Source organism: Lactuca sativa, chromosome 7, assembly GCF_002870075.4.
Source record: "Lactuca sativa cultivar Salinas chromosome 7, Lsat_Salinas_v11, whole genome shotgun sequence".
In the NCBI taxonomy this organism is placed as follows: domain Eukaryota; kingdom Viridiplantae; phylum Streptophyta; class Magnoliopsida; order Asterales; family Asteraceae; genus Lactuca; species Lactuca sativa.
The window spans coordinates 106,664,121-106,690,405 of NC_056629.2; positions in this window are offsets into that span (position 1 = coordinate 106,664,121).

Genomic DNA, 26,285 nt, shown 5'->3' on the forward strand with positions numbered 1-26,285 from the left:
ACCCGGGCCACAACCCTAAATAGACCGATGTATTTGAGACCCAGCTTGCCCCGTTTCCTGAACCGAATGACACCCTTCCCAGGTGACACCTTCAGGGGAACCATATCACCCACCTGAAACTCCAAGTCTAAACGTCGCTTGTCGGCGTAGCTCTTCTGCCGACTCTGAGCAGTCTGGAGCCTGCTTCGGACATACTGGATCCACTCTATAGTCTTAAGTACTACCACAGTACTCCCCATGACTCTCTGACTGATCTCGCCCCAATAGATTGGGGTCCTACACTTCCTCCCGTAGAGCATTTCGAAGGGAGGCCGGTCTATACTGGTATGGTAGCTGTTGTTATATGAAAATTCTACTAACGGAAGATACGTATCCCAACTACCACCGAAATCGAAAACACATGCACGAAGCATGTCCCCGGGAGTCTAAATTATCCTCTCCCTCTGTCCATCTGTCTCGGGGTGGAAAGCGGTGCTGAAGTGGAGACGAGTACCCATCTCGTCGTGGAACCACCTCCAGAATCGGGAAGTGAAATGGACATCTCAGTCTGACACCACCGAGACAGGCACTCCATGTCGTGCTACTACCTCTCGCACATAAATCTCGGCCAACTTCTTGGCTGATATGTGATGTGTGTGAAACAAACTAGTTTTAATTCTACTAACTTAGACACAAAATAAACACAAGAAAGGCAGTGTACCTATCGATTAGTAATATAGTTCAAGCAAGTAGGGTATCGAACACAGGGAACGGTAAACAATTAAAATAAATGCTAATATTATCTAAATAAAACAAATAACAAAAAGGGGGTTTTCTCTAGTTTTACAAGACTAGAAACTTAATTAGAATAACCAACACACAAATTAACTAACTAGCAACTAAAACAATTAATTACCAACTAAATTCAATAGTAAAGAGGACTTCTGTTTAGGTACGACTCATTTGTTCCCATGGATGATTTTAATGTATCGGATTAATTCTTCATTGGCTATCGATTAAGATAATTAGGTTCACGTTCGCTATCCCTAATTCTTAGAAAACAAATTAACTCAAGCAATGGCCAGTTGTCTAAATTAACGGGTTTCCTAGATTATTGATTCGGGTTAAGTAAGACTTGTAGTGGTTAACTAAATTGGCCCTTCAATTAACCTCTTGTCGATGTTCATCAAACAAGCTTACACATTAACTTACATATCTTCTAGTTAATTCTAAATTCACGTTCGTTATTCCTAGACATACAACTATGTGGTCACAATAAATCATATGAAATTAATAACTCAGAGATGTTCATACAACTTAATTACTGATTTATTAACAGGAGAATAGTTATTGTCAACACATAAGGTTCTTTAACAAGCTTAACAAAACATAATTACCAATTAAAATTAATCCTACTCAAATAATCAATCCATGTTCACAAAATTGTCTACCCTAACAGAAGAATAAGTTTTTAGCTCATGATTGCAGTAAACATAAACTCAAAAACGAAATCAAAGTATGTAAACATGATTCAAATCAAAAAGTTACTAAGAATAAACCAAAATTGTCTTGATTCTCTTCACAATTGAATGTAGGGTTGATTCTTCAGTTCCTCACGACCTAGCAGCACTTCCAATCGTTTCTCAGCCTCCTAGGGTTTCTCTCCATCCTCTGATATCGATCTGAAAGGCCCTTTATATAGATTTTCACAAAACATAGGCTACTCGGCGAGTCCAGTGACCTACTCGGCGAGTTCGTCACTTAAAACCCATGCACGACAAGTCAGCGCGTCCAGAATCGCGAAAGTTCGATACGACTCGCCGAGTAGTCGACCCTACCGCCGAGTACGTTTCGAATCAGCATTTTCTCAAAACACGAAAGTCGTCCGAAATTGTGTCTAATTTTCAGAACATTTTGAATCTATTCAATCGGAGTTACGGTTCATGAGATATGGCCAAAACACTGACGAGGGGTCAAGCTGTCCAGCAACATCCTTCTTTCTTCAAAATCCAAGATCCAAGAGTCCAATCGCTAGTTCCGCTTCATTTTCCTTTCGAGCATGTCATTTTTGCTGAAAAATGAAATTATAAACTAATTAAGCACCTTTTGTTCATTAAAAGAGACAAAAACAACATAAAGTATTAAGATAATGCATGAATTTTATAACTAAATATGCCCATATCAAAATACCCCACACTTGACTTTTGCTTGCCCCCAAGCAAAACTGAATTTTAGCATACTAGTATCACATAAGACAATCCCAATCGAACCCAGCCATTATGCCAAGACCGCAACGCATGCATTTGTGTCTAAAAGTTTTCCTAAAGAACCCCCCATACTCCAAATACTCACAATCCTCATAAACATTCGCCCACTTTTTCCGAACAATGCTCATTTTATGCATCCCTCCGAATCCATCCTCAGAAAACCTCTTAACCTCAAGGTATTTTTGGTTGAGCAACCCAAGCATACATAATCTAGACAATTACAATTTATGATACCACATTGGAGCTTTTTTTGAATTCTTCATTTCCTTGATAATTTGATCTTTGATTTCTTTGAATTCACCACCTTGTTGTTTGATTTTTGGTATCTTCAATTTTTGAATTTCTTCAGAATTTTCGATCTTTTGATCTTCACTTTAACTGCTCCAAAATTCTTACAACGTTTCTTGTAATTCTCTCTCTTTTTTTTTAACATGTAACTCACTTTTTTCACTCAAAATCCTACATGCTTAAGCAGGGGCGCTCAACTTCAACCCATATTGGTTAGCGATAATAATTTTCCTAGATACATTTCTGGTACACGATGCTAAACATATTGCATCCTTCAAACTAAGCGAGGTCATGTTTTTGTCCCATGATTTCACTGGAATAAGGAAGCCACAAATGCACTAGAACGTATATAGGCTCAACTAAACATTTGGGTCTTCATGCAATCATCAAATATAATACTAGCATGATCCCTAATTGCTTTACCAAAATTTTCTAACTTAGCCCTAGCAATTTTAATGCAAAAATTTCAAAATTAACTAAAATTTCAAGATTTTCGAATTTTAACTAAAATTTTAACTAATATAACCACCCCCTACCCCACACTTAATTTTTGCAATGTCCTCATTGCATATTATGCATGATAAAGAACAATAAAAATAAGAAGAGAATTGGAACAAACTCCCCTGGGATAGTAGTGGCGAGGTTGATATCTCTTCTCTTCAGCTCCATCTTCAATTGACTTTAGACATGGGAACAGCTCATCCATGTCTTGGGTGTCAAAGTCTCGTGTGGTATAGCCTTTATAAAAGCTCCAAATATAAGGGAAAAACTCTTGGAAATGCTCGGAAAATGATCTTCAAAGAATAGAACCAATGCCTATATCAAATGTCATCAAATCTTCAGCTCAAAAGTAAGAAGAATGAGCGACTCGTCGAGTAAGTATGTAGACTCGCCGAGTTGAAGCGTAAATGGCAGAAGAATCATGAATTTTCACATGGACTCGGCGAGTCCATAAGATGCACTCGGCGAGTAGACCGCTGTGTGACAAAAATTTTATTCTACCCAAGTCCGTTTCTGATGTATGGGGGTTATATAAACAAATAATTTCCCTCACTTTTCTTCAGGGAATAAACACTCTATAACCCTTCTATCAATTGGACTCATAGCTTGACTCAAAACTTCGTTTCCTCTCTCGCCTAGACTCGATTTCTCGCTTCATTTAGCCTTGACTCTAGACCCTCACATGCATCCTTACACTTAAACTGAAAAGATCAAGAACAAAAACCAAGTAATAAAAAAACATTAAAATAAAAAACTCCTAAATTATCCTTAAACACTAAAAGTTTAAAAAGAAAAAGAAAAGAAAACTCTAATGATGGGTTGCCTCCCGCAAGCGCTTCTTTTTGTGCGAGTCTTTAGCTGGACTCCCAACTTAATAAACTTCCAATAAACTCAATGTCAATCCATCCGTTGCATTAAATATTTTCTTTGGACCAATTTGTAAAATTTGGCTCTTTTCTTCTAAAATTTGCCAAACGAGCTTGAATTCATAAAACCCAAGAATATTGAGAAGGGTTGGAACCGGTTGGATACTAATCATAAATGGATCGCGCTTCAGAACTTTCTCCAAAGTTGGAATCGTCACCCCATGCTTCGAAACACAAACCGGAAGAACAGGGGACCATGTTGTGGTAATGGTCAAACCACGAGCTGGTTCCTGCAATTCAGGTTGTTTTTGTTCTTCATCCGACCCTTCTGCCAGCAACCCTTCCAGCTCCTCCAAGTCTCTTTCTGGATTAAATTCTTCATCTTGTAACTTTATCTCTTGTAACTCAAATTGTTCTTGATCATTAGACAAGATGTTATCTAACCATCTATCAAATTTCTTCAAATCTTCATCCGATCCACACTCCTCATCTTCTTGCTCAATTTCCTGTACTACTTCCTCAAGAAAAGCATCAAAAGCATCGAGATTTGGAAAATACATAATAAATAAAAATTAAAATTAAAATTAAACTAAATATAAAATATTAATCAACAAATAAAATAAATGATAAGAATTAGCAAATAAAATTAACTATTTAGAACCGTTCCCCGGCAACGGCGCCAAAAAGTTGATGTGTGTGAAACGAACTAGTTTTAATCCTACTAACTTAGACACAAAATAAACACACGAAAGGCAGTGTACCTATCGATTAGTAATATAGTTCAAGCAAGTAGGGTATCGAACACAGGGAACGGTAAACAATTAAAGTAAATGCTAATATTATCTAAATAAAACAAATAACAAAAAGGGGGTTTTCTCTAGTTTTACAAGACTAGAAACTTAATTAGAATAACCAACACACAAATTAACTAACTAGCAACTAAAACAATTAATTACCAACTAAATTCAATAGTAAAGAGGACTTCTGTTTAGGTACGACTCATTTGTTCCCATGGATGATTTTAATGTATCAGATTAATTCTTCATTGGCTATCGATTAAGATAATTAGGTTCACGTTCGCTATCCCTAATTCTTAGAAAACAAATTAACTCAAGCAATGGCCAGTTGTCTAAATTAACGGGTTTCCTAGATTATTGATTCGGGTTAAGTAAGACTTGTAGTGGTTAACTAAATTGGCCCTTCAATTAACCTCTTGTCGATGTTCATCAAACAAGCTTACACATTAACTTACCTATCTTCTAGTTAATTCTAGTTTCACGTTCGTTATTCCTAGACATACGACTATGTGGTCACAATAAATCATATGAAATTAATAACTAAGAGATGTTCATACAACTTAATTACTGATTTATTAACAGGAGAATAGTTATTGTCAACACATAAGGTTCTTTAACAAGCTTAATAAAACATAATTACCAATTAAAATTAATCCTACTCAAATAATCAATCCATGTTCACAAAATTGTCTACCCTAACAGAAGAATAAGTTTTTAGCTCATGATTGCAGTAAACATAAACTCAAAAACGAAATCAAAGTATGTAAACATGATTCAAATCAAAAAGTTACTAAGAATAAACCAAAATTGTCTTGATTCTCTTCACAATTGAATGTAGGGTTGATGCTTCAGTTCCTCACGACCTAGCAGCACTTCCAATCGTTTCTCAGCCTCCTAGGGTTTCTCTCCATCCTCTGATATCGATCTGAAAGTCCCTTTATATAGATTTTCACAAAACAGAGGCTACTCGGCGAGTCCAGTGACCTACTCGGCGAGTCTGTCACTTAAAACCCATGCACGGCAAGTCAGCGCGTCCAGAATCGCGAAAGTTCGATACGACTCGCCGAGTAGTCGACCCTACGCGCCGAGTACGTTTCGAATCAGCATTTTCTCAAAACACGACAGTCGTCCGAAATTGTGTCTACTTTTCAGAACATTTTGAATCTAGTCAATCGGAGTTACGGTTCATGAGATATGGCCAAAACACTAACAAGGGGTCAAACTGTCCAGCAACATCCTTCTTTCTTCAAAATCCAAGATCCAAGCGTCCAATGGCTAGTTCTGCTTCATTTTCCTTTCGAGCATGTCATTTTTGCTGAAAAATGAAATTATAAACTAATTAAGCACCTTTTGTTCATTAAAAGAGACAAAAACAACATAAAGTATTAAGATAATGCATGAATTTTATAACTAAATATGCCCATATCAATATGCTCTCCTGGCTCGGGATAAAATGAGCACTTTGATGGGTTTTGAGCATTCTAACACTTCCTAAGTGTACATGCAACCCTAATAACCTTGGATCTATGTTTTTCTAATAATCATGCAAATTTGTTTTCCAAGGTTGTGAACCTATCTAGCATACATGGGGTACAATTTTCTTTGTATAAAAGATAAAACTACATACCTTGTTGTTGAAAGTGTTCCTTGAAACCTTGTGAGCCTAGCACCTCAAGTGTGATGCCTCAAATGCTTCACACAACACCAAATGCAAAGTATAAACTTGAGAGAATACTCTAACACACTCAAAATCGACCAAGCCCTCTTGTTTCTCTAGTGTCTCACTAGTGTAGCCGATTTTGGGGAGAGAATACTCTAATAAGAATGTATTATTTGAGTATTATGTGTTTTGTGCTTAATTGCTTAATTATGTGGTCTGATTAATTAAGAATAAAAATAAGCGTCAAAATTTAAGTGTAAAATAGGCTTAATATCTTTGGTTAATGTTGTAGTAGTTGAAACGAGGTTTTCGAATATATATAGAACGCCCAAATCTGACTTCGTATGAGGAAGTTATGATTTATCGAAGTTTCGACTTAGCGGTATGCAGCCTGTTTTACTCGATTTGAGATCGAGGGGTTTTTAGCCGAAGCATTCTAAATGAGAATCGAAGATCTCATTGTTGGTGTCGAAGCGATAAAAAGTTAGGCGAGAACGGACGTCAAACGAAGAAGTTATGAATTTATAACGAAAGTTTCTGTCGCGGCCTATTAAAAATAAATAATAAAAATAAAGTCGAAATTAGCCGACGGAGTCTAAACGAAAGTCGTAGAGCATAGTCTCACCTTTCCGTGGATATAAAGAACGTCGAAAACGGAATTCGTATGAAGAAGTTATGAATTTCCAAAGTTTATTAATCATTTTGTATTTAAATTTAAATCAAAATTCGGAAGCATTATCCGAAGCGAGTCATCGATCTGATCCGAGGTACGCGCTGCGTACTCGAGTACGCCCCGCGTACTCCGAAGGTGTCGACATCGCAGCAAGTGGCTTCGGATGACGCATGCGCTTACGAACTTGGAGCAGTACGCCCCGCGTACTGCTGTACGCCCCGCGTAATTGAGGCTTCCAGCCTCCTATAAATAGGATGCGAGGGTTCCGGGTTCATTTGCTAATTTCCTCTCGTTTTTGTGCCGAATCTTTGTGCGTAAACCCCCGAAGCCATCCCGAAGCCCCGGTAATATTCCCGAGTCCCGAGGAAAGTCCCGAGATCCCGAAAATCCCGAGAAGTGCGGTTTCCGTGTCGAAGCTCTGCCCGCGATAAGTTCGATTTTTGTGAAGATCTTCCAGATCTGCTGTGGATTACTACTTCTGCAAGTCGTAGTGCTGTCCGATCATCTTCTGATCAAGTGAGTGTATACTAACTTTCATAAACACGATAATAATACAAGTTTGGTTCGAGTGTATTAAGTATATTGTTGTTTATAAGTGTGAGTGTGTAGTTACCTTCTTCTAACACATAATATTAAGTATTTTCTATAAAATACGTGCTATGTGTATAGTATATTGTTGTTTATATGTGTGAATGTGTATTCACTCTCTTCTATCTCATAGATATGATTTATTCTCTATGAGATACGTGCTATGTGTGTGTGCCTTATCTGTTATGTGGATTATGTGTTGATTAAAGCATGCTATACAGGTTTTCAAAACTATGTATAAAAATGTATATTTTATCTACTAATATGTTGGGTAGAACATGGGTAGATAGTTGGTGTGTAATAAACAGATGAGAGGCCTCGTTGTTGTTTGATTGAGTCATCTAGCGGAGTTTAGATGACGACCACTGGCTATTCTAGACAGTCTTGTGGAAACATTAGCAGGTTCGCCACCTGTAGGTGTTAATGAACTCGGGTGTTCATTTGCTGTACTCCATCCCCCTCATGGTTGCCTTATTTGACTTATATTACTGAGGTACCCCCGAAGCATGTGTTGTCGCCCCGATGAAATATTCTTAGACTAGGTCCCTTGTGTTAGTTGTTTTAGGGACATAAAGTGAGAATAACGGGAATGGGTAATTGGGTTATTGTTGGTTGGTGAAAATTTAAATATGATTATTTATTGTGGGTTGAAAACCCTATATGCTCACCAGGCTCCCAAGCCTGACCCACTCAGTTTTATTTGTATTACAGGAAGTGGCGCGATGGCATAAGATGGATGAACCATCAAGTTGTTTTGTTTACAAGTCTGTATATGTATATATTTGTTGAATGACTTGTAATGTTATCGTTTATGCTTATTGGTCTGTATCGGAACATGACACCCCGAGTTTTGATTATATAATGAAAAATACATTTCTTTTATGAAATGCTTTGGTAAACATTGTTTTATCATGTTTTGTTTTTGGGAACAAATTCCGCAACTCTTTCAAATCAAAAGGATTTAGTCTGAAAATATTTTAAAAGCATAAATGAAAATCGGTCTATTCTGACCGAGATTTTGGGGATGTCACAGTTGGTATTAGAGCATTAGTTTAAGCGAACTAGGAATTCGTAGGATTTCTAGATTTACACTTAGAATTCTAAGTGGAATTTTGAGATGTGTGTCTGTTGTGATTTAGACACGAGCACTAGTTTATTTTAGGAAAGTTGCCTAAAATGCTTTATGTGCTAAATGTTATATGTTGCCATATATGATATTATTTGTTCGGATCTATGGTCTGTTGCCGACCGGATCTAGAAACCTTATGTGTGTAGGATTCTAAACGTACATCTACGATATTAGAACTAGCATGTAATCGTTTCGGTGTGATAAGGAAGATTTGAATATCTACCATGATTGAGGATCTAATTTCACCTTATTCGGTGTGTAGATCAAAATGGTGAGAACAAGAAGTGGAGTTGGAAATGCTGACAAAAACAGGAATCAACCACCAGCGATTGAGCCAATACCTGTCGTAGCAGCAACACCTGAGCCAATAACCATGGCTGGTGTGCAATTGATGATTCAGACGATGTTGGATCGTCAGATGAATGAAACTAGACGGTTGCTTCAACAAAATCGTGAAGAACTGTCGATTCGTGTGGAAGAGCCTGAATTAAATGAAGGGCACTCGGAAGGTGGAAACTTCAGTGGGTCTGTTGGTCCAGCCAACCCACCGATAGTTAGGCAAGATAACCGTGAAGGAAGGAATGATGGAATGGGATGCAAGTACAAGGACTTTTTGACTTGCAAACCATCGACCTTCAATGGAAAGGAGGATCCGATTGGGGTTATGGATTGAATCTCTGAAATGGAGCTAGCCTTCATGACTTGTGGCTGCAGAGGTAAATTGCAGACTATCTATGCCGTTCGTCAATTCCGAGGTGGAGCCGTTCGTTGGTGGAACACTCTAGGGAAGACTTTAAGCCCTAATGAGCCACTGCAATTGTCATGGGCAGAGTTCTTGGTGCAGTTCAAGCGCAAGTTCTGTTCGGCTCAAAATTTGTTGGAGTTGGAGAATAAGTTTTTGACATTGACGAAAGGCAGCATGTCAGTTGATGAATACACCAATAGCCTCACCGATAAAATGGAGTTTGCCTTGCGTATCGTTCCAGATGAGCTGAAAAAGGTGGATCGGTATGCGAAGGGACTCCCATAGGAGTACGAGGTACCAGTACGTCAAGCACTTACTCTAGAGGCAACTATCTGGGCTGCCAAGTCTGTTGAGAACATGATAAAGGGGAGAACCACCGTCAACGTTGAGGTTGGTGAGAAAAGAAAGTTTGAGGGAACATCTGGTTCCGGTAAGAAAGGAAAATTTTCGAAATCTGATTCGAAAAAGTTTGGGGGGAAAGGAGGCGAAGCAAAGTGGTGTGACAAGTGTAAGAAAATGCACTTTGGGAAATGTAGCGAGGATGTAACCTGCTACAAGTGTGGAAAAGTTGGACATTTTGCCAATGAATGTCCGAACAACAAAAGGATGTGTTTTGGTTGTAATGAAGAGGGGCATATTTTGAAAGACTGTCCGAAGAAGAAGGAGGCAGCTAGGCCCAACATACCACCAAAGCCGAAGGCGAGAGCCTTCCAGATGACACTTGAGGCTGCGAAAGATGAAGCTGATGTCGCTTCAGGTACCTTTCTCGTAAACGAATTACCTGCTCAAATTTTGTTTGATTCTAGAGCCAACTACTCCTTTATTTCGCATGAGTTTGGTAGAAAGCTAGCTTTGCCTGTTGATAGACTAGATAATGCTTTATTAGTCGAAGTAGCTAGTGGCAAGTTTGTACCTGTTAGCCATCGTATGAAAGACATCTTAATCGACCTTAATGGGAATAAGTTTCACGAGGAATTATTGCCCATCGATCTTAATGGTTTCAACATCGTGTTGGGAATGGATTGGCTTAGCGCCAATGATGCCGAAATTTTGTGCAAGAAGAAGATAGTTAAAGTAAACCCGCCTGGGAAAGAGTCATTTATGGTGTATGGGGACAAACGCAGAGTGAATTCTGGGATCATTTCTCTAATGAAAGCCAGAAAGTGTTTGACCAAGGGATGTACATCATATTTAGCATTTGTGATTGATGCTAAGAAAGAAAAAGAAGGTGATGCAGAGCATTCCAGTGGTGTGTGATTATCCGGAAGTATTCCCCGAGGATCTTCCTGGATTGCCACCTGATAGACAAGTAGAGTTCAGAATAGACTTGTTACCAGGAACCACGCCATTAGCAAAAGCACCTTATCGATTAGCACCGACGGAGATGAAGGAGCTGATGATGCAACTTCAGGAGTTATTGGATAAAGGTTTCATTAGACCTAGTTCATCGCCCTGGGGAGCTCCGGTGTTATTTGTAAAGAAGAAAGATGGAAGTATGAGAATGTGCATCGATTACAGAGAGCTGAACAAGGCAACAATAGATATCCGTTGCCGAGGATTGATGACCTATTTGATCAATTGCAAGGTTTGAGCTATTTCTCGAAGATCGATCTTAGGTCAGGATATCATCAGCTAAAAGTAAGAGAGCAAGATATCGAGAAGACTGCATTCAGAACAAGATATGGACACTACGAGTTCTTGGTTATGTCGTTTGGACTAACCAATGCTCCGGCAGCATTCATGGATTTAATGAATAGAGTTTGTAATCCTTTCCTTGATAAATCTGTGATAGTGTTCATAGACGACATTCTGATTTACTCGAAAAGCCAGGAGGAGCATGGCAGACACTTACGAGAAGTGTTAGAAATCTTGAAGAAGGAGAAGCTGTATGCTAAGTTCTCCAAATGTGATTTTTGGATTCGTGAAGTCCAATTCTTAGGTCATGTGGTCAACCAAGAAGGGATAATGGTTGATCCAGCGAAGATCGAAGCTGTAATGAAGTGGGAACAACCGAAAAGTCCCACGGAGATTCGAAGCTTTTTGGGGTTAGCCGGATATTACCGAAGGTTTATCCAAGGTTTTTCCTCGATCGCTACTCCATTGACAGCTTTGACCCACAAAGGAGCTACTTATGCTTGGAGTGATAAGCATACAGAAGCATTCGAGAAGCTAAAGAAGAAGTTATGCGAGGCACCGATACTTTCTCTACCCGATGGAGTTGAAGACTTTGCTGTTTATAGCGATGCATCTGGTGTTGGATTAGGTTGTGTTTTGACCCAAAGAGAAAAGGTGATAGTATATGCGTCTCGACAGCTGAAAGAGCATGAAAAGAATTACCCGACTCATGATTTGGAGTTGGCGGCGGTAGTTTTCGCTCTGAAAATATGGAGGCATTACCTCTATGGCACGAAGTGCAAACTTTTCACTGATCATAAGAGTCTCCAATATCTCTTTAATCAGAAGGAATTGAATATGAGGCAACGACGCTGGCTAGAATTACTTAAAGACTACGACTGCGAGATACTTTACCACCCCGGTAAAGCTAATGTTGTTGTTGATGCTCTCAGTCGGAAAGTCAATCTTGAAAGGAAATGGCCAAGAGCGTTGAGAATTGAAGTTTTCTCGACCATTGTGGAAAGTATAAAGAAAGCTCAAGAGGAAGCTTCTGAGAAAAATGACCGAAAGGAGGAACGTTTGGGTAAAACGTTGGTGTTTGGTACAAACGGTCATGGACTGAAGGTATTCCAAGATCGTATTTGGGTACATAAGTCAGGAGGAATCAGAGATCTTCTGATGGAAGAAGCTCACAAAACCATGTACTCAATTCATCCGGGTAGCACTAAAATGTATAGGGACCTGAAACCCTACTACTGGTGGCCGACGATGAAGCTTGATGTTGCAAAGTATGTGGCCGAGTGTGTGACTTGTGCGAGAGTCAAGGCACAACATCAGAAACCTTACGGGAGTTTAGAACTGTTGCCTGTGCCTATGGGTAAGTGGGAAGACATTGCTATGGATTTTGTCACTAAACTGCCCAGAACAAAGAATGGTCACGACATGATTTGGGTGGTCGTAGATCGATTCACTAAGAGTGCGCATTTCATAGCGGCCAGGGAGAAATGGTCTATGGAAAAGCTTGCGAATTCTTACGTGAAGGAAATTGTGAGGCTTCACGGTGTTCCGTTAACGATTGTATCGGATCGTGATAGTCGTTTCACCTCAAGGTTTTGGAAATGTCTACAAGAGGAAATGGGTACCAAGTTATGTTTAAGCACAGCTTACCATCCGCAGACTGATGGTCAGAGTGAAAGAACAATACAAGCACTTGAAGATATGCTGAGAGCATGTACCTTGGAATTCCTAGGTAATTGGGATGAACATTTACCCTTGGTAGAATTTTCCTATAATAATAGTTTTCACTCGAGCATTAAGATGGCACCTTATCAAGTTTTGTATGGACAGAAGTGTCGTACGCCGTCTTGTTGGCTTGAGGCTGGGGAAAAGCAGTTTATGGGACCAGAGATGATTCATCAAACTGCTGAAAAGTTGAAAATAATTAGGGAAAGAATGTTAGCAGCTCAAGATCGTCAAAAGAGCTATGCTGACAAGAAGCGAAGACCGATGACTTTTGAGGTTGGAGATTCGGTTTTGCTTAAAGTCTCGCCGTGGAAGGGACTTATAAGATTTGGTAAAAGGGGAAAGTTGAGTCCAAGGTTTATTGGACCGTTTAAAGTTCTTCAGAGGATAGGGAACCAAGCTTACAAACTCGAATTACCCGAAGAACAGAATGGAATTCACAACACTTTTCATGTGTGTTATTTGAGGAAGTTCATGGGAGAAGTTCCCGATATAATTCCAATTTCTGAATTGAGAATTGATGAGAACAAAAGGTTGATTGAAGAACCAGAGGCAATTGTTGACCGAAAGACTAAGAAGTTGCGACGCAAAATGGTTGAGTTAGTGCTTGTCCGAAGGAAACACGCGAATGGGCCGAATCTCACCTGGGAGACGGAGAGTGACATGTTGAGTCGCTATCCGCATTTGTTTGTTGATATGTGATTCCGGGGACGGAATCATTCTAAGGTGGAGAGAATTGTAACGCCTGTGTTTCCGGGCTTGCCATTTTTAGCAATGTAATAGTCTAGGTTAACCTTTGTAAACCCGTTTTGAAATAATAAGAATGTATTATTTGAGTATTATGTGTTTTGTGCTTAATTGCTTAATTATGTGGTCTGATTAATTAAGAATAAAAATAAGCGTCAAAATTTAAGTGTAAAATAAGCTTAATATCTTTGGTTAATGTTGTAGTAGTTGAAACGAGGTTTTCGAATATATATAGAACGCCCAAATCTGACTTCGTATGAGGAAGTTATGATTTATCGAAGTTTCAACTTAGCGGTATGCAGCCTGTTTTACTCGATTTGAGATCGAGGGGTTTTTAGCCGAAGCATTCTAAATGAGAATCGAAGATCTCATTGTTGGTGTCGAAGCGATAAAAAGTTAGGCGAGAACGGACGTCAAACGAAGAAGTTATGAATTTATAACGAAAGTTTCTGTCGCGGCCTATTAAAAATAAATAATAAAAATAAATTTGAAATTAGCCGACGGAGTCTAAACGAAAGTCGTAGAGCGTAGTCTCACCTTTCCGTGGATATAAAGAACGTCGAAAACGGAGTTCGTATGAAGAAGTTATGAATTTCCGAAGTTTATTAATCATTTTGTATTTAAATTTAAATCAAAATTCGGAAGCATTATCCGAAGCGAGTCATCGATCTGATCCGAGGTACGCGCTGCGTACTCGAGTACGCCCCGCGTACTCCGAAGGTGTCGACATCGCAGCAAGTGGCTTCAGATGACGCATGCGCTTACGAACTTGGAGCAGTACGCCCCGCGTACTGCTGTACGCCCCGCGTAATTGAGGCTTCCAACCTCGTATAAATAGGATGCGAGGGTTCCGGGTTCATTTGCTAATTTCCTCTCGTTTTTGTGCCGAAGCTCTGCACGTAAACCCTCGAGCCATCCCGAAGCCCCGGTAATATTCCTGAGTCCCGAGGAAAGTCCCGAGATCCCGAAAATCCTGAGAAGTGCGGTTTCCGAGTCAAAGCTCTGCCCGCGAAAAGTTCGATTTTTGTGAAGATCTTCCAGATCTGCTGTGGATTACTACTTCTGTAAGTCGTAGTGCTGTCCGATCATCTTCTGATCAAGTGAGTGTATACTAACTTTCATAAAAACGATAATAATACAAGTTTGGTTCAAGTGTATTAAGTATATTGTTGTTTATAAGTGTGAGTGTGTAGTTACCTTCTTCTAACACATAATATTAAGTATTTTCTATAAAATACGTGCTATGTGTATAGTATATTGTTGTTTATATGTGTGAATGTGTATTCACTCTCTTCTATCTCATAGATATGGTTTATTCTGTATGAGATATGTGCTATGTGTGTGTGCCTCATCTGTTATGTGGATTATGTGTTGACTAAAGCATGCTATACAGGTTTTCAAAACTATGTATAAAAATGTATATTTTATCTACTAATATGTTGGGTAGAACATGGGTAGATAGTTGGTGTGTAATAAACAGATGAGAGGCCTCGTTGTTGTTTGATTGAGTCATCTAGCGGAGTTTAGATGACGACCACTGGCTATTCTAGACAGTCTTGTGGAAACATTAGCAGGTTCACCACCTGTAGGTGTTAATGAACTCGGGTGTTCATTTGTTGTACTCCATCCCCCCTCATGGTTGCCTTATTTGACTTATATTACTGAGGTACCCCCGAAGCATGTGTTGTCGCCCCGATGAAATATTCTTAGACTAGGTCCCTTGTGTTAGTTGTTTTAGGGACATAAAGTGAGAATAACGGGAATGGGTAATTGGGTTATTGTTGGTTGGTGAAAAATTAAATATGATTATTTATTGTGGGTTGAAAACCCTATATGCTCACCAGGCTCCCAAGCCTGACCCACTCAGTTTTATTTGTATTACAGGAAGTGGCGCGAGGGCATAAGATGGATGAATCATCAAGTTGTTTTGTTTACAAGTCTGTATATGTATATATTTGTTGAATGACTTGTAATGTTGTCGTTTATGCTTATTGGTCTGTATCGGAACATGACACCCCGAGTTTTGATTATATAATGAAAAATACATTTCTTTTATGTAATGCTTTGGTAAACATTGTTTTATCATGTTTTGTTTTTGGGAACAAATTCCGCAACTCTTTCAAATCAAAAGGATTTACTCTGAAAATATTTTAAAAGCATAAATGAAAATCGGTCTTTTTTGACCGAGATTTTGGGGATGTCACATCCACGGACCCTTTTAGCCCACTATATAAGATATGGAAGCTTTACATAATCTACCCATATATTTAATTAGTTATTCTTTTGATCACTTAATTAATTCTAAATTAATTCTTGATCAAAACTAATTAAATAATATTATTAATATATTAGAACTTATAATATATTAATAAACCATATGTGTTATTTCTCTCATTTAGTTTATCCAATTGCATGGTCCCATGCAACCCAAATGGACCATGTCGGGTCGGGTCAAGTATTTACCAGAAATAGTTATGGACTTAGACACCTTATCCAACAGTCTCCCACTTGGATAAGTCTAATAACTATAACTGCAATACTTCAGGAACCGATCGGCAATCGTAGCTCTTTCAAGGTCTCTCAGAACTGAGAAGATGTTGATACGCCATTTAAGATAAGTGATCATATAATCCTCTGTTCTAGATATCAGCCGGACAAATACATGGAACAATGTCTTACTTATTGTCCAGCAGTTTGTTTCCCGATTTCCGATTTGTTTGAAAAATAACTTAATTGAACACATCAACTTAGTTCTGACCGAGCCCGGTACATAGGTCAAAACAAAATCATCGAGGGGCCAAGATATCAGCTTCTAATCCAAGAAGGAACAGATAAACTTCGACTCATATGCTTGTTCTACCACTCATTGGATTACACACAAAAGCATGTTTTATAACATCGAGTTACAAATGCGTTTTCGTACAATCAATGCATAACAAACTCGTAAGTAACAAATCATATCTCTAGGTTTGAAGACTTATATGATATTACCGTCTCACGATCACTCGAGATAAAATTCCATGAAGTGATTCCAGTGAGCGTGGGTTGATTCCAATACTCAGAACTTATGAGCACTCATGATTGTTGTAGCCATGTCCAACACCTTAGACCTCTGCAACCAATCATGACAGTCTTGATTCATACCTACTTCCGACATATACTGTGGAGGTTCCAATAATATGATATACCAAACATAATTATTCTGGAAGTCAAAACATGCAAAAGAAATATAGTAAACGATTGACAAAAGATAGTAACACTTTACTCATAAATAAACACAACTTTTATTCATCATCAAATGTCAATTACACTTTACAAATTTCATAATTTATCTAACCACTAAAACTTGTATCATCCTTCAGCCCTATGCTCCGAGCATGCTGGAGATGCTTAACCCTACTCAGTCCCTTCGTGAGGGGATCTGCTGGGTTCTCATCCGATGATACCCTCTTAGCCACGAGGATTCCTTCTTCTATGCGATGTCTGATAAAATGATATTTTCTGTCGATGTGTCTAGATCTACCGTGATCCCTTGGTTCCTTGGCTAAGGCAACATCACTTTCACTATCACAGAAAATTTCCATGGGCTCATTTATAGCTGGTACAACTCCAAGGTCTCCAATGAAGTTCTTCAGCCATATTGCCTCCTTTGCTGCCTCGCTCACTGCTATATACTCTGATTCACAAGTGGAATCAGCCACTGTCTCCTACTTGGAACTCTTCCAAGTGATTGCTCCTCCGTTTAAGGTAAAGACCCAGCTTGACTGAGAGCGGAAATTATCCCTATCAGTTTGGAAGCTAGCATCACTATACCCTACAACTCTCAAATCATCACTCCCACCGAGGGTAAGGACCCAGTCCTTAGTCCTCCGTAGGTACTTGAGGATATTCTTTACCACAGTCCAGCGAGCCTTGCCAGGGTTCCCCTGATACCTGCTAACCATGCTCAAGGCAAAAGCTACATCAGGTCGAGTACACGTCATAGCATACATGATCGAGCCTACTGCTGAAGCATAAGGTACTTGACTCATTTCTGCTATCTCAGCCTCGATACTTAGCCTTTGTGTCTTACTCAATCTGGCGTTACTCTGGATGGGTAACTCTCCTTTCTTGGAGTTATGCATGCTGAATCTCTTCAATACTTTGTCCAAGTATGTACTTTGACTAAGTCCAATTAGTCTTTTACTCTGGTTTCTCAAAATCCTTATCCTTAGAATATAGGCAGCTTCTCCTAGGTCCTTCATAGAGAAACACTTCCCAAGCCAGGACTTAACTTCATGCAGAGTTGGGATGTCATTTCCTATGAGTAGTATGTCATCCACATACAATACCAAAAAGCTAACTATACTCCCACTAGCCTTGACATACACACAAGATTCATCTTCACTCCTAGAAAAGCCAAATTCCTTGACCTTTTCATCAAAGCAAAGATTCCATTTGCGAGGTGCTTGCTTTAATCCATAAATGGATTTCTCAAGCTTACACACTCTATTAGGGTACTTTTTTCTGACAAAACCTTCTGGCTGACTCATGTAAACATCTTCAATCAACTTTCCATTAAGGAAAGCGGTTTTGACATCCATTTGCCAAACTTCATAGTCATGAAATGCAGCTACGGCTAACATAACCCTAATAGACTTAATCTTGGCTACTGGAGAAAAGGTCTCATCATAGTCCACTCCAGGAATTTGAGAGAAGCCCTTTGCAACCAGTCTAGCCTTATAAGTGTGTACATTACCATCCATGTCGGTCTTCTTCTTGATGATCCATTTGCACCCTACAGTCTTACGACCTTGTACATTCTCAACCAAGTTCCAAACTTGATTGTCATACATGGATTGTATCTTGCTATCCATAGCCTCTTTCCATTTAGCAGACTCAGGGCCTGCCATGGCTTCCGTGTAGCTATTAGGTTCATCCAGACCTACTAGTGTGTCATCACTAATAAGTGTCTCACCTTCCGCAGTAATATGGAAACCATAGTAATGCTCAGGTGCATTCCTAACTCTCGTGGAACGCCTCAGAGGTACATACTCGTCAATTGGCTCAACAGGAGTTTCCTCCTCAAGTTGAGGGCTAGGGTTTGAAGTTCCTTCACCGCTTGACTCTTGAAGTTCTTCAAGGTCAATTTGCCTCCTACTGTCTCCTTGGCTTATAAATTCTCTCTCTCGAAAGACTCCTCTTCTTGCTACAAGGACCACATTATCACTAGGTCTGTAGAAGAGGTAACCAAAGGATCTTTGTGGGTAGCCGATGAAAATACACCTCTCGCTTCAGGGTTCTAGCTTATCATGAGACTCGGTCCTCACAAAAGCCTCGCAACCCCAAATCTTGATGTGGTCTAGTTTAGGTACTTTACCGGTCCACATCTCGTGAGGAGTTTTGGCAACTTTCTTTGTAGGGACTAGATTAAGAATATGGGCGGCAGTCTCTAAGGCATACACCCAGAATGAAATTGGTAGCGAAGCTCGACTCATCATGGAACGAACCATATCCAACAAGGTTCGATTACGCCTCTCAGCCATACCATTCAACTGTGGTGTCCTGGGAGGTGTCAATTGTGAGACAATCCCCCATTCCCTAAGATAGTCAAGGAACTCTGAACTAAGATACTCACCACCTCGATCGGATCGAAGCATCTTAATGTTCCTGCCCAATTGATTCTCGACTTCCTGTTTAAATTCCTTAAACCTTTCAAAAGTCTCTGACTTATGCTTGATTAAGTAGACATATCCATATCTACTGTAATCATCAGTAAAAGTCAAATAATAACGATTAGCATCCATTGTGGCATGTTTGAATGGTCCACACACATCCGTGTGTACAAGGTCCAACAAACCTTCACCCCTCTCACAAGAACCTATGAAGGGTGACTTTGTCATTTTCCAAGTAAGCATGATTCGCAACTATCATCTGACTTTAGGTCAAATGACTCCAAGACTCCATCCTTTTGGAGTTGGCCTATGCGTTTCTTGCTTATATGTCCAAACGACAATGCCATAATGATGCTTTATCCAAGTTATTATTATTAACAGAATCAATACACAATACATTATTTCCTAAGTTATCAACCACAGATACTGTTTCATACACGCCATCACAAGGTAATGCTTTAAAATAAAGAACATTATTAAAGAAAGCATTAATCGAACCAACTTCATTATCAAATGAAAAGGTGAAACCTTTTTTATACAATGCATGAAAGGATATAATATTTCTTTCCATTTCTGGCGAATAACAACACTTATTCAAATCTAAACTAAACCCACTACTTAGCGATAAAGTATAAACTCCAATCTTGGTGACAGGTGAAGCTTTCCTGTTTCCCATGATCAAGTTTATTCTTCCTTGCTCCACATCCTCTCTTCTTCTTAGTCCCTGTAAATCAAAACAGATATGAATACCACAACCGGTATCAAGGACCCAAGAATTAGAATGGGGTGAGTTATTAGATAAAATAGTGTAAATACCTGCATGGTTGGGTTTAACTTTCCCATCCTTCACATCTTGCTGGTACTTTAGGCAGTTCCGCTTCCAATGTGCCTTTTCATGGCAATAGAAGCGTTCAGCCTCTTTTGGGTCAGAAGAAGGAGTGATGAAACCTTTCTTGGTTCCACTTGAAGACAAGCCATCAAGGGTCCTAACCTTGGTACCCTTCAAAGAACTCTTTCTCTTCTTCCCTCGTCCTTTCCCGATTGCCAAGACAGGGGCGGAGTTGATAGGAGTAGGAGTAGTAACAACCGCCTTACCCTTAAGACCATTTTCCACGGTCTTTAAGAGTCCTTGAAGTTTGCTAAGAGTGACCTCTTCCTTGTTCATGTGGTATGTCATGCGGGATTGATCATAACATGAAGGTAAGGAGTGCAAAATAATATCTATTGCTAGCTCCTCGGGGAAGTTCACATTTAGCTTCAGCAAGCGGTCCACAAATCTTTGCATTTTCTGCATGTGGCCCGTGATGGGTTCTCCATCCTTCATGCGAGTTGTTATCATGGAGGAGATGATTTCATACCTCTCTTGTCGTGCACTTTGATGGTATCTTTCCATCAAATCTTGGTGCATCTCAAAAGGGTAGTAGTCCTCCTAGGACTTTTGAAGATCGGTTGTCATAGTGGCCATCATGATGCATGCCACCTTGGTGGCATCCCTTTCATGTGCCCTAAAGTCAGCGATCTCTTGAGGAGTAGCAACTGTCTCATCAATCTCCTTAAGCTCCTTATCGAGGACATATTCTTTATCCTTGTAGCGGGTAATCATTCGGATGTTTCTAATCCATTCATTAAAGTTGGATCCATCAAAAGTGACTTTCCCACACAAGTTCATAAGAGAAAAGGAGTCATTACGATTAGAGCCAGAAGCAGCAGTGTTTGCAGACATCTGAAGAGAAGAAAAGTTTAGTTTAGAAATAAAGATAGTCCTTAATAAAACACCCAAAGGTATTATTAAGGCTGGGACCCAATCACAATATATTATACTTAGAAGAGGTATGACGTAATCTAAGTAATAACATATTTGAAAGGTAGGTGAAAGACGATTCACCAATTTCCACTAAAGTCGAAATATTAAAATATTTAATTTGGTTCTTAGAAACTCCTAGATTCTTTTGAGATTCAATGAACTTTTCAAAGGCATGTTTCAATCTCGAGTGTGCCCTCTAAGTTTTGTGACTGGGATGCCGAGGATCACAAAACGAGGTGTGAAGTAACCATGCAAATTACTTGGTACCCTTAATAAATTACCCCTCAATCGATGTGCCGGTTAACCACACACGCTCCATCGATACTATGATAAATATTAAGTCACCCTTTACCTACCTTGTTAAGTCCAAGTTACTATGCCGGTTAACCACACACGCTCCACTAACGACTTAGACAAAGTGTAAAGTGTAATTTCATGGATTAGCACCTTATTCACATTTTTCCTATAGTAACTAAGATTGGGAATTTAATAAAACATTTAGTTACTTTATAATATTCATCATACTTTTAATGAGAATTTATAAGTCCTTGTCTTACCCGTTCGACTAACGACCCTCCACCAGTCAAGCAAGCGGTGGGTGAGAGTGGACACCCATTAAGTTGCCATTTTATAGGCAACAACCTTATACCCACCTTATAGACCGGCTTCGTGAATGAGGCGTACTAGCGGTAAGACGACTTTAATCTTATACATATATATATATATATATATATATATTATTATTAACTTATAATATTATAAGTATAAGGGTTGAATTTTAACTTTTAAAATTCTAAGGGTTGGAACTAAAGTTTTAATCAAGACTTTACTTGTTCCCAAACTTGAGGGAAAGTTTTGTAAACTTTCAAAACTTTTCATTTCTTGTAACTTATGAGTTTATTAGAGTATTAAAAAGGAAGACTCTTCATTTTTATAACCCATGTGTTCTTTTAATGGTTTTAAAAACAAAGTGACTTTTGGTTTTCCATAACTTGAGGACAAGTTATGGACTCCATTAAAACACATAAAGATCATGAATTAATCTACCACATAGGTTACAAATAATTCCTATGATCATCTAAACATCATAAGATCAAGAACATGAACATGAACACTTTCAAGAATCAAAAATTACACTTAAAAACTTGTAATTTTGATAACTTGTTGTTGTAAATGGATTAACATGAACATTACACCAACTAAAACAAGTTTTAAAACACCAAAACAGTTTAGGGTAATATTCCTAGTCCATTTCCAGCAACAAGAACCGAAATTCTGAAGTCTGCAGCCTCTACTCGTCGAGTGCATCAACTGACTCAACGAGTAGCTTGCATTTGGTCATGCACTCGGAGAGTTCATACGGGCAGAAGACAGAAAACTCGATTTTTTCAAGCAGATTGCACAAACATCAAACAAGCAAGCTTAGGCTCTGATACCACTGATGGGTTTTGAGCATTCTAACACTTCCTAAGTGTACATGAAACCCTAATAACCTTGGATCTATGTTTGTCTAATAATCATGCAAAGTTTTTTTCCAAGGTTGTGAACCTATCTAGCATACATGGGGTACAATTTTCTTTGTATAAAAGATAGAACTACATACCTTGTTGTTGAAAGTGTTCCTTGAAACCTTATGAGCCTAGCACCTCAAGTGTGATGCCTCAAATGCTTCACACAACACCAAATGCAAAGTATAAACTTGAGAGAATACTCTAACACACTCAAAATCGGCCAAACCCTCTTGTTTCTCTAGTGTCTCACTAGTGTAGCCGATTTTGGGGAGAGACATGGTCCTTATATAGTGTGTTGCATTAGGTAAAACCCTAATGTAACATGACTCTTCATTTCTCAATCCATGGGTTAACTCCATGGAGCATCCATGGAGCATCCTATGGGTGGAACCCAACTTGATAATCCATGGACCCTTTTAGCCCACTATATAAGATATGGAAGATTTACATAATCTACCCATATATTTAATTAGATATTCTTTTGATCACTTAATTAATTCTAAATTAATTCTTGATCAAAACTAATTAAATAATATTATTAATATATTAGAACTTATAATATATTAATAAACCATATGTTTTATTTCTCTCATTTAGTTTATCCAATTGCATGGTGCGATGCAACCCAAATGGACCATGCCGGGTCGGGTCAAGTATTTACTAGAAATAGTTATGGACTTAGACACCTTATCCAATACACTTTTGGTCAACCGATCCACGATGACCCATATCGAATCAACTCCACGTGCGGTTCTGGGAAGCTTAGTAATGAAATCCATAGTAATTTCCTCCCACTTCCACACAGGAATATCTAACGGTCGTGCCTTGCCTTGAGGCCTCTGGTGCTCTTCCTTGACCTTCCTGCAGGTCAGGAATCTCTCCACATACCAAGCTACATCCCACTTCATGCAGGGCCACCAGTAATCAGGACGAAGTTTTCTATACATCTTCATCGCCCCGTGATGGATGGAGAACCTAGACTTGTGGGCCTCATCCATTAGAATATGATGCACTCCGCCCCAGTACGTGCCCAGACCCTCCCATGAAGGGTCAACAATCCATGGCTATCGTAATTGAAGGAGGCCATCGTGCCTATAATCCGCTCGCACTTCCGGTGCTCCTCCTTCAGGCCCTCAACCTACGCCTCTCGGATCTGCCCCAGTAAATGGGTAATCATTGTCATACTCATACATATATCTTGAATCGAGGCCACTACCGCCTTGCGGCTCAAGGCGTCGGCCACTACGTTGGCCTTGCCCGGGTGGTAAAGGATCTCACAATCATAATTCTTCACCACATCTAACCACCGACGCTGCCTCATGTTCAGATCCATGAGGTACCTCAAACTCTTGTGGTCCGTGTAAATGGTACAACGGACCACATAGAGGTAATGCCGCCAAATCCTCAGGGTGAAAACCACAACCCCCAGCTCTAATCATGTGTTGGATAGTTAGTCTCGTGAGGCTTCAACTACCTCAAAGCATAAGTTATCACGTGACCCCGCTGCATCAATACCGCACCCATGCCTATGATAGAAGTGTCGTAGTAAACCACGAAGTCATCAACACTCTCTGCCAAAGTCAGAATCGATGCCTTGCATAACCGTTGTCTGAGTGTCTCGAAGGCTACCTGCTACTCAGTCCCTTAGCTAAAGGTCACCGACTTCTTGGTCAGTCGGGTCAAAGGAACTGAAATCTTGGAGAAGTCCTAAATATATCTACGGTAATAACCCGATAGACGTAGGAAACTTCGAATCTCAGTTGGAGACCTCAGAATCTCCCACTACATCACAACCTTTATCTTGGCCGGATCGACCAGAATACCCTTCTGCTGACAAGGTTCCCAAGAAATTGCACATCGCATAACCAGAACTCACACTTGGAGAACTTTGCGAAAAGTCTCTCCCTCCTCAGCGTCTCTAGCACCTCCCTCGGGTGCTCCTCATGCTGCTCATGTGTCTTGGAATAGACCAAGATATCATCAATGAAGACTATCACAGACCAATCCAACATCGGTCTGCAAACGCGATTCATGAGGTCCATGAACGATGCTGGAGCATTGGTGAGCCCAAACGGAATCACCACAAACTCATAGTGACCATAGCGAGTCCTAAAAGCCGTCTTCTGCACATCCTCATCCTTGACTCACATCTGGTGATAACCCGACCATAAATAATTCTTGGAGAACCAAGATGCACCCTACAGCTGGTCAAACAAATCATCGATCCTCGGGAGGGGATAACGGTTCTTCACTGTTACCTTATTTAGCTCCCGATAGTCTATACACATGCGATGTGACTCGTCCTTTTTCCTTACAAACAGGATCGAGGATCCCCATGGCAAACTGCCCGGTCTGATAAATCCCTTATCTAGAAACTCTTGCAGCTACGTAGAGTCGTAGACAACTCCTACATCTTAGGAGGAGCCAACCGATATGGTGCCTTGGTTATCGGAGCTGCACCAAGGACTAGGTCAATCCTAAACTCGACCTGTCTCTCCAGAGGTATCCTAGGCAAATCCTCTGGAAATACATTTGGGTACTCTCGCACTACCGATACATCATCCACTATCATCATACCCTTGTCCCCGGTATCCATAACATATGTGAGATAACCCGTGCAACCCTGCTGAAGATAGCGCCTTGCCCTCGCTGCTGAACATAAGATCAGTACACCCTGCGGCCTCTCGCCCTGAATCACTAGCCCTCCCCCACTAGGAGTGCGAACCCTCACTAGCTGCTGCTCGCAGTCAATCACTGTCCCATTGGGGCTCAACCAATCCATACCCATGATGACCTTGTTCCCTCGCAGGGGAATAGGAACCAAATCTACTGAAAATTGCTCATCAAATAACTGTAGAGTACATCCCCTATGATCCCTCGCAACCCTAACGATCCTGTCATCTGCTATCTCCACATCAAGTGGGCAATCCAGCTCTCCTGGAGCTCCTACGAATCGCTAGTTGAGTGCGAGCGACACAAAAGATCGGGTAGCCCCCGAATCAAACAATACCAGGGTAGATATATCGTTCACAAGGAACGATCCTATAACAAAACACATAAACATAAGCAATAATCAACATAAATAAAGAGATAAGGAGAAGATACATACTCATAACAATATCAGGAGTTGCACGTACCTCCTCTGCTATCAACTGGAAGGCTCTACTCTTCACCACTAGCACCTCAGCACTGCCCTGATGGCCATCTGTAATCCTCAATGTAGCAGGAGCGGGTGTCGCCACCTGTCCTACTGATGCCAAGCTCGGACACTGGGACTGCTTGTAGCCCCTCTGATTGCACTAGAAGCAAATCAAATCAGATTCTTTCGTTGTGGTGGTGGTATCCGTAGATTCCCTGCTCGCATGTCTAGTTCGGCCGCACTTAAATCAGACCGAACTACCCGCCCTGGATGTCCCCTCGTGCGACCTACCGCATTTTCCGCAGCGGCCTCAGCCCTGATGGCTTTTCCCTCGGGAATCTGTCTTGGGCTTCCCCGAACCCTCCATACCAGTTGTCGCATTTGGGTTCATCTTCCTCTCCATCTCAAGATCAATCTCTCTCTCTCTCTCTCTCTCTCTCTTTCACTCTCACTCTCTCTCTCTCTCTCTCTCTCTCTCTCTCTCTCTCTTTCACACACACACACACACACACACTCTCTCTCTCTCTCTAGCTCTGGAAATCATATCCTCTAGCATTTTGCAGTTGGATCGGCTCACAAA